The sequence below is a fragment of the Telopea speciosissima genome, chromosome 1, assembly GCF_018873765.1.
Source record: "Telopea speciosissima isolate NSW1024214 ecotype Mountain lineage chromosome 1, Tspe_v1, whole genome shotgun sequence".
Taxonomy (NCBI): Eukaryota; Viridiplantae; Streptophyta; class Magnoliopsida; order Proteales; family Proteaceae; genus Telopea; species Telopea speciosissima.
In genome coordinates this window covers 71776614-71786839 of record NC_057916.1, presented here as the reverse complement: position 1 = coordinate 71786839, position 10226 = coordinate 71776614, and the positions used below count along the sequence as shown (strand labels likewise).

General features: G+C 39.6%; 1 pseudogene; it reads right to left on the bottom strand.

Moving 5' to 3' along the window:
* Positions 1-3344: 3344 nt before the first annotated feature.
* Positions 3345-3935, bottom strand: LOC122671731 (annotated as a pseudogene).
* Positions 3936-10226: the final 6291 nt, after the last annotated feature.

The following is a 10226-nucleotide window of genomic DNA, read 5'->3' as shown; positions in this document are numbered from 1 at the left end:
TTTTTTACTTTTGATTTTTTTAAATAGATATGTAATTCCATGTATCACATTACATAAAACTATATATATAAACCAATATCAAATCTAGAAAAAGAATCACATTATCTTAACTTATAAATTTATAAAAATAAGATAACAAAATCCAATAAGGTACCTTAAAAGGATAGACAAACACAGAGTTATATTTCAGATATTTTATTACTGTTGGACTGCTAAACGAATCGGATAATAATCGGTCAGATATGGGGATTATCATATTCGTATCCGATTAGTTTCGGACGGATTCGGATTCTCCTAAAAGGATACAAACACGAATCGAATACGGATTTACGAATATCCATTTACATCCCTAGGTATTAGAGATCTGAGGGGGACACAAGAAAAAATTTGACCTCTTAAATACAAATGCAAAGCAACATCACAATGCAAAGCAAAAACCAAATTAATTAATTCTTAGATGGAGACAATTATTCCAACATGATGCAAAATATTTTGTGCAAAAAAAAAAAAAAAAGGCAAAATAAAAGAGAAGCAAATCTCCACATTCAAAGGAATACTCTTTAGTCTTTCCCATTTGAAGAATTGTTGAGTCAAAATTTGGCATCTTTTGTATGTGATCTATCTTGAAATGTTTGTTTATTGTTGGAGATATTACATTGAGGGAACTTTTTTAATGTGAAAACTAGATAACTTATTAACTGTTGACAAGTAGATTTGATATTAATTAGCTTTGTCGTGGGATAAAATTTACAGTTGGAGCGAGTGTCATTGTTAATATTTGCTATTATGTTGATCATTCATTTGACAGCAACAACATTTTTTGTTGGAAATTTTCATTATTTGATTGTTATAGTTATAGTTATAAAAGTATTAACAGTTGGAGTTTGGTTTACTTTCATTAAATTTGTTTTTCTATACCAGTTAACAGGTAATGCATGTTGTTATTTGATAATGAAAAATCTATAACTTTATATCATAAAATGAGAGAGTACTACCTGCTTGTGTGAAAGCATGCGTGGTTATGGCTTATAGATATAATCTGTTTGCACTCTATACAATGAAAGCATATAGTCTATCAGGGTCAGGGTCAGGGTTAGGGTCAGGGTCAGGGCCAGGGTCAGGGTTAGGGTCAGGGCCAGGGCCAGGGTCAGGGTCAGGTTCAGGGCTAGGGTCAGGGCCAGGGTCAGGGTCAATAGGCCAAGCCCGGCCCAATCAGGGCGGACTTGGGCTGGGCTTGGCCCGTCAGGGTCAGGGTCAGGGTTTTTAGGTCCTGAGTCAGGGTCAAGGCGGGTTTGGGCCAAGCTAAGGAGACTCAGGGTTGGGCTAGGGTTTTAAAAAGCCCGACCCAACCCGACCTTGTTGCAACCCTATTTGGGTGTACCCTGCACCCCCAGTGCGAAGAATTTTAACCCATAATTCAAAGTCCAATTGATATAATTTCTCCAGGAAACTGAGCGAGCAATCCTATTCTTGTACTGTAAGGAAATATATTGATAGCCCAATTGTTAACCCGATCATGTGGGAATTAATTGGCAAAGTGTTGTGTGGTCTTCTCCATTATGTACCTAGTTGTTTATTGGCATGATATACAACATTTATGACCGGAAAAAAAAAAAAAAACACTTTGTTAGGGAGCATGTGCCCTGTGCTAAGACACTAAGGAGGGCGAAATGACTACCTTGCCTCCTGAGAAAGGTGGAAATGACCACCCTATTTATGCTTCCACCCGTTCTCCCATTGGCCCCTACGTTGGTATAGGGGCCATACTCCTGGCCTAAGAATATGTTCCCAACATTTATAATGGATGATTATTCTAGATTAGTAAGTTGTTATATTAAGAAGTAAACTAGGGTTTTGGTGATGTGATGTAATTTGAAATATTTAATTTCTATCCAAAAATCAATCAATGCATTCTTCTATTTGTATTCAAGGATTTCATTACATACGTGAGATGTTTGTATATAATAGCATAAAGTCTAGCTTTGACGTGTGAACCCTGCCCTAACATAGGAGTGCGTGAAATTATAACCCTGTTCCTATGGACGTAAAACTTTCATTCATTATTTTTTTGATGTCCATGCAAGTGCTCTAATTGGCGTGTATAAAATAAGCATTGATGACTCAGTATATATATATATATTTTTTTGTTTAGATAAAAAGAGATTTTTACTATTAATTTTAATATTGGCATTGTTTTTCTCATTTTTTTTTTAAGTTGACAGTCATTTGACATGTTCGATGATAGGATTTTGTCCTCTTTGAAAAAAATAATGTTAGACTAAAAAGGCAAAATAATAGATCACGTTTTTCCTTAATTAAAAAATTCCAAAAAATCACACACTTAAGAAAATCTTTACTTCTTCCCAAGTTCTTGAGAGAGAAGAAACCTAACCGGTGGATGATTATTGCGGGTTAGTGAGTTGTTCTATTAAAAAGAAAACAAGGGTTTTGGTAATGTGGTGTCATTTGAAATGTTTCTATCCAAAATCAGTCAATGCGTGTCTCTATCTGTATTCAAGTATTTCATCATTTACGTAAGATGTCTGTATATAACAGTATAATTGTACTTCTGGGATTGGTATGTGGTTTGTGTGAGTATACTTTCATAAAAAAAAAAAGTATAATTGTAGAAAGTTTTTTATTTTTTTCTTTATTTATTTTTTTTGTAATATAATAGCATAAAGTTTAGCTTAGACATGTGTCCCTACCTTGACACGAGCATGTGAAATTACAATCCCACTCCTATGAAATTAAAAATTACATTTATTATGATGTCCCTGGCTCCCTGCAAGTAATCCCATTGTGTGTTTATATAAAATAAGCATTGATGAACTTGCACGTGCTCACATTGGGGTGAAATAAATATTTCATTTACTTATACTAGTTCTTTTAAGTCAAAAAGATAAAAAGAGATTTTTACTATTATGTTACTATTGTCATTGTTTTACTCTATTTTTTTTTGGGTTTTTTACAATTATCACCCCCAAATCTTTCATATCTATTATTACCTCCCCCCAAAACTTTCAAACAACTGTTACCCTCCCCTATTGTATACTAATGACAAAATGACCCCCACTGGTACAGACCCGTAATGGAGGAGGTTAGTAGTGATATTGTGCTATTGTCACGAATTTTATATGACCAAAATACCCTTCGTCCAAACCCTTCTTCTTCACTTCATCACTTGCAGCAAATCGGAGGAACAAGAACATCGTCGGCTTCCTTCTCCGACGAACACCTCCTTGTTCCGTGACGACTTCTTTCTCCGGCGAACACCTCTTGCTCCGGCAGCGACCATCTGTGCATATAAACTCTCACACTCATTCCTTTTTTTCTTCACTCTCTTGTTCTCTGCTTAAGTGGACAACTATTAACCTCACACTACTACTTATTCCATCATTGGAATTGACCCACCAGCAGCCAGGATCTGTTGCTCCAGCCTGAATAGAGATTCAAGCTTGTTCTTCACAAGGAAATACTCCTGTTTCACCTGTTGCAGACATCTGAGACACCCTTTTGTGTTCTGCATCTCACAAAAGTTGCGAAACGCAATGCAGGCATTTTTAACCCTCTGTGCACCTATGCTGGAGCTGCTACCCTTCAGCTGGTGAACATGGGCATCCACCTCTTGAAATCTACAATCTGCTGATCAAGAGCTCTGCCCAAATCATTGAGAAGCCTCTCAGAATCTTCAAAGAAGAGAGAGACAACTTCGACAACGAAATCGGGGTTGCTTTCGTCTTGCAGTTGCTGAAGCTGAGTGAATTGAACATCCAGAAATCCCTCACGAAATAAGGATGCAGTGTAATCAGCAAACCGTCTCTGCATCTGATCCACATCCATGCGTGACTCCTCAGTCCTCTCTCCCCTCTCCTCTTAGACTGCCTTGCTCTCACGGTCTCACCAAACTGAGCTACCCCTTTGATTTTGCAAATCTTATATAAAAGAGGATGGAAATGAAAAAAGAAGGAAACAAAACCCCGATCTCACCATTGCTGGACTCACCGAACACCTTCGCCTCAACCATCTCATGCGAACTCAGAACCCTAATTTCCAAATGAACTTGAACCAAATGGGCATGTAAGACCCAACATACAAGAAGAAATCAAAGCCAACCATTGTGTGTTATATTTCTAAATGTAATGAAAACAAGACCAAATCAACAAATTAGAGAGAAAAGGTTGAACATTTCTCAATAAAGGTTTTCCCTCTTTCACTGGAAAACAGGATAAAGAATAGAAGAAAAGCAAACAGAGACGAACATATTAATACAAAATGACATCTAAAATTTGTAAGTAGAAAGTTTAAAGACAAAGGAACAATCCAAAATTGAATAGAGAAGTTAAAAAATGAACGAACTTGTTGAAAATGACCTCCAAAGTCTCGAAATTGACAGGATTTTCTAGATAGAATTTCAACTCTGCAGCACGTTTCGCGGAGCTGAACCTCACAACCGGCGCCCTAGTCTTTGCATCTCTAAGTAACACGCTGGTAGCACCACCAGATGCGTAAATGGCCTTACAACCCCTGTTAGTACTAGCCACCAAGCAACCCTCCGTGGTGGCCATAGGCACCGTAAACTCCCTTCCGTCAAGCAACAGCGGGCATGCGACTCCCACATGAATCTGAATATACCCAATGGGCATCTCACCTTTCAAACAACTTGAAAGTGAAGAGGAAGTGATGAAGAGGTGTTCGCCGGAGAAGGATGCCGACGATGTTCTTGTTCCTCCGGTTTGCTGCAAGTGATGAAGTGAAGAGGAAGGGTTTGGCGAAGGGTATTTTGGTCATATAAAATTCATGACAACATCACAATATCACTACTAACCCCCTCCGTTACGGGTCTGTAACGGTGGGGGTCATTTTGTCATTAGTTTGCAACAGGGGAGGGTAACAGTTGTTTGAAAATTTTTGAGGGAAGGTAATAGTAGATATGAAAGATTTGGAGGTGGTAATTGTAAAAAACCTTTTTTTTTTTTTTCAAGTTGATACATGTACAATGATTGGATTACATGTCTGGCCATTGGCCCGATGTGCCTAGCAACTTGATCTGTAACTACTTTATTCACCCTTGAACTCAAATCCCTAACCAACATAGTTCGTAATAGAGTTGCAATAGGACCGGGTTTGGTCAGGCTTTTTAAATCCCCAACCCAATTCAGAGTCCCCTTAATTGGGCTCAGACTCGACTCGACACTAACTCAGGGCCAAAAAATCCAATCCTAATCCTCCCCCAGGGTCGGACCGGGTTGACCCTGATTGGCCCTAACCATGAGGAGGGGGGAAGGGAGATGTAAGGGTTGGGCCAAGCTGAGGAGAAGAAGAATAAAGTGGAAGAAGAAGTAAGCAAGAAGAAGACAAGGTCGGGCTAGGCAAAGCCGGGCTCAGCCCGAGGCCTCAACCATGGCCCGGCTTGGCACTAATTCAGGGCCATAAACTCCCAGCCTTGACCCACCCTTAGGGGCATGGTATCTCAGCACAGGCTCTGTTCTGGTTCAGGGTGGGCCAATGGGGGCTCAGGTCGTCAGGGCCAAATTTGCACCCTCTAGTTCGTAATCTCAGTATCAAGATTGGATCGGTGTCTCAGATCAGATAAGTATCGCCAAAAATTGCAAATTGACGCATTTGCCCTTCTTTTTCATTACAAACTTTTTTTTTTAACCTTTTTACCATTGTCCGTATAGGTGTATCAAATCGGTCTCAACAGATACCGATCTGATTCGGCCAATATCGACCGATCCGATCAAGATTACAAGCCATTCTAAACAACGATATTCTTTTCCGCCCCTTGCCCCAACCTACCAAAACATGGTCCTATCGCTTTTGTGTTTTTGAGTGTGTTACAAACCATTCTAAACAACGATACTCTTTTCCACCCCTACTATTTCAAAAAATGGTGTGTGGAATTCAATAGCTAAACTTGGATTTTGTTATGGGAAGGGTTTCTTTAGTCGGATCATCCATGGGTAATTGGGAACATGAGTGTGTGTTGAATTCAATAGCTAAACTTGGATTTTGTTATGGGAAGGTTTCTTTAGTCGGATCATCCATAGGTATTTGGGAACATGAGTGTGTGTGGAATTCAATAGCTAAACTTGGATTTTGTTATGGGAAGGGTTTTTCTGGTCGGATCATCCATGGGTATTTGGGAACATGATAGGGAGAGAAAACAAAAAAGGAGGATAGTTTAGACATTCATCCAATAGATGACGGACTTTATTCTATTTGGATGGTCTTGGAGCACTAGACCAGACTCTCATTTTCCGATCTGTCCACCAAAAAAATTCTCCTTCTGCCATTGTATTTTTTTTGTTTTTACAAATTCCATATCCATATAACGAGGTGCTCCAATCATAGTAAGTGGTCAACCACTAGCTCTGGCAAGTATTTTTAACTGCTCCATTTCCTGCCCGCTCCATTTACCCAAGTTCCTCTAATAGAGGTTGTGGATCCTACCCGAGCAGGGGTAGGGTGGTCATTTCTACCCCCTCTATTAGAGGAACTTGGGGAAATGGACCTGTCCAGGAAATGGAGCAGATGAGTATGGTCGGATACCCTCTAGCAATGGGTATCCAACCATACTTGCTAAGAGTGCAACCAAGCCAAAACTAGGTCCTTTAACTCATCGAGGCTCAACCTTGTCGGGTTTATCCCAACCTAGATAGGATTGATCCTAGTTGGGCGAGGTTGGCCCTTATTGATGCAATAACTCGTATGTGTGACCTAAAGAAAAACTAGAGATTTAAGCTTCTAGGACCCTCAGCTCCAAAATCAAGCCCTACTTGCCAAGGTGGTCTGGCGCCTATGGAGCTCTTTGGATTCTACATGGGGTAAGCTCATGAAGGGTATTTATTTCTTCTCTACCGAGTTCTTAAAGGCTATAAAAGGTTCCAAGCCGTCGTGGGCATGGCAAAGCATTCTAGCTGGTCGTGAGGTGCTCTTATTAGGTCTCTGTTGGTTGGTAGGTGATGGCAAGGACATTTTAATTTGAGAAGATAATTGACTTCCTTATGCTCCTGGACTCAAAATTACAAGTCCTAAACTTCAGGATTGCCCACTCTCTCTAGTTGCCAATCTAATTGGTGAGGAATCAAAGTCATGAAATGTTAATCTGTCGCATCAATATTTTTTCCCAACGCATACTTTGGAAATTCTCAAAGTCTAGATTCCCCTCTTCCGCAAAGGTTATAGATGTATATGGGGGGGGGGGGGGGGAGCAAAATCTAGAGCTTTCTAGGTCAAGACAACATATCACATCCTGTGTAACCAGAAAAGAAAAAGAAATGTGAACATGCTTCATCATCAAGATCTTGTATTCCTCTGGTTCCAAGCTTAGTTTGGAAGACAATTTGGGGAATTCCTACTCTCCCTAAGATTTGGAATTTTCTTTGGAAAGCTTGTGCCTTTGGTCTTGCAACAGGGGAGGTTATTTACAACGTCGCCAAGTTCCAATTGATCCTCAATGCAATAGATGTGGAGCTTCAACTGAATCAGCAGATCACATTATCATGGATTGCCCATTTGCCAAAGCAGCGTGGTTCTCTTCTCCTCTCCCTATTAATTTCTCAGCTGTGGGGAATCTCAACCTCATGGAAATGGATTTCTAAATGGTGTAATATCCTAAAAGGAACCAAGAAAGAGATGCTGCCGGTGGTTAGTTTGTGCTCCTTCATATGCTGGCATATTTGGCTAAGTTGAAGCAAACTCATTCATGATAAAATAAAAATAAAAAAGTCAGTAGCTCCAGTAGAGACCTGTTCTTTGGCTGTCCAAGCATTTGAAGAATTTTGGAATGTATCAAAACCATCTCATAGTATGAGAAGAGTTTTCCCTTCCATTCCATCACCTCAACGATGGCACCCACCTTCGGAAGGAACCTTTAAAGTCAATTCTGATGCTTCATTTGCCCAGAATCAGTCCAAGGGAGGCGTTGGCTTTATTATCAAAACTTCTCTCGGGAAAAATATTATAGCAATTTCTGAACTTTGCAAATTCGCAACTATTTTGCAAGGTGAAGCAATCTCTATTCGGTCTGGCATTCTGGATACAATGGTGGAGTGTTGGGAGAAGATTATGGTGGAAACTGATAACCAAATGTTGGCCCCCATTCTTCAAGGACGTATTTCTAACACTCCAACAAAAGTTAGACCCATCATAGAAGATATATAGCAGATCAGATCCCTCTTTTTAGATTGTTCCTTCTCTTATGTTCCTAGGAGTATCAATGAAATAGGATACCCTAGCTAGGAAGGCCTTATCAGTTGAGAGAACGATAACCTGGCCGAACTCCACTCCATAGCTTGTCCATCTTTGTAATGTGGACTCCATGAATTCCTCTCTTAATGGTAAAAAATTACCTTTTACCAAAAAAAAAAAAAAAAAAAACTCATACATATACTCTTTTTATTTGTAAGTCCCTTGTAGTTGTGCATGCTTGAGCTCTTCCAAACTTGAGCCTTAACTGCTCCAACATCCCTACATTCTTCACAAGTTTTGAAGCTAGGTAAGACTTCTTTATTTTACTTTTTACTTCATTTGATTTCATTTACTGTGTTGTAAAATATCCTTCAATCATTGCAAGTACATTGTGTTGCCTATTGTGGGGTAACAACTACATGCCATAAATTGAGGTATGTCTATATAGCTCTTGATAGGTATTTTGTATTATATTTCTAATTTCATTAGCTTTTCTTCAGTTTCGAGCTCTCCTCCTCAAAGTGTAGAGTGATTTGATGGAAATATCTTGTATTCTAATCTCCATATGTGACCCAATTAAGCTGGGACTTTTTCTCCCATAATCATTGCTCTTGAGTGATTGAATGCTTCAAATTAGCTGTAAGATATTTCTCACTTTAATTCCATTCCTCATCTCTCGTATATTATATACAGGAACAACAGACAGGGGATAAGAAAGCTGAGCTCAAAGAATGTGAATTTGATTTTGCAACTTCCCCATTTTGTGCCTGTTCCAATATGCAAGGGCCTTAGTAAGCCCTTAGTTTCGGTCCAGGGCTTAATATAATGCATAGTTAAGCTCTGGTCCAGCCAATTTGTGTATCAGGCCCTACATGTTGACTTGAGCCATATGGGCAACATCGCCAAAACTAGGCCAGACTTTTTTTTTTTTTTTTTTTGGATGAGAAAAAGGCAAATTTAGATTAACAGGAACATTTGTACATCATACAAGAAAGGTTTTGAGGGAGTATTTGTCCTAAGTGATGTCAAACTGGGAGATCTAAGGGCTGCTGTCCATTGGTTGTGCTGAGGAGAGATAGGTACATTTGAGAAGTTAGAGGTGAGTTCAGCTAGTTCAAAAAAAAGAGGAACTAGTGTCCAAGGTACACAAGGCTTTTGTCCAGGTTGCAAGATTTTACGAAGGCTAAAACTAGATATTTAAAGCTCTTTTAGATGGATCGATCCCTTCCTTGAGAGCGTGTTTCCACCCCTGCAAGATTCCTATCAGCTCAGCCTCCTTTGGGTTGGTTGAACACGAAATTCCTGCAGATGTTAAAACACTTTGGCCATCTAACAAAAAGCAATACCCCCATCCAGTTAGTCCCAGTGATGGTTCAGAAAGGCCTACGCAGCAGAGAACAGGGAATTTTACTTCGTTGTTAGGCAAATTGGCGAAAACTGGAGTGCATTGTGTGCCCTGGTTGTGAACTATAGGGAGTGCATTTAAAGTGGGAGGGCAGAGATTTAAATAGGACATCCAGCGATTAATATTTAATAAAACCAAATGTGGGTTAGCCGGGGCTAAACCATGAAATACTTTGTTTCTTACATCCCATACAAAGTAGCAAGTTAAAACAAATATAGAAAAAAACCAAGAAGCAGAATGCAAATCCAGGGCTTTAGAATTGAGGAGGGACGCACAGAGTTGTGCAATATTAGGGCTGCTAAGGTGCTCTGTTCTCAGGCCAAGGGGCCCAGATGCCCAGACATGCTTAGTCCATTCACAAGATATAAAAAGATGCCATTGGGTTTCATCACGAGCACTACAGAGAAAACATGTAGGCTCGATTGGCAACCATTGTGAGATAATATCCTTGACGCCAAAAAAACATCTTAAATTTTGGATGAAGTTTAAGTTTTCAGAAAAAATGCCACCATTTGGAAAGAAGCTGGCTATTGTGTAAATTGGTATGCAGGTAAGAGGCAGCATGTCGAGTGGAGAGCGTCCCAGTTTTTGATAAGGAGCATTTCCACTGATCCTTAGATTCTGA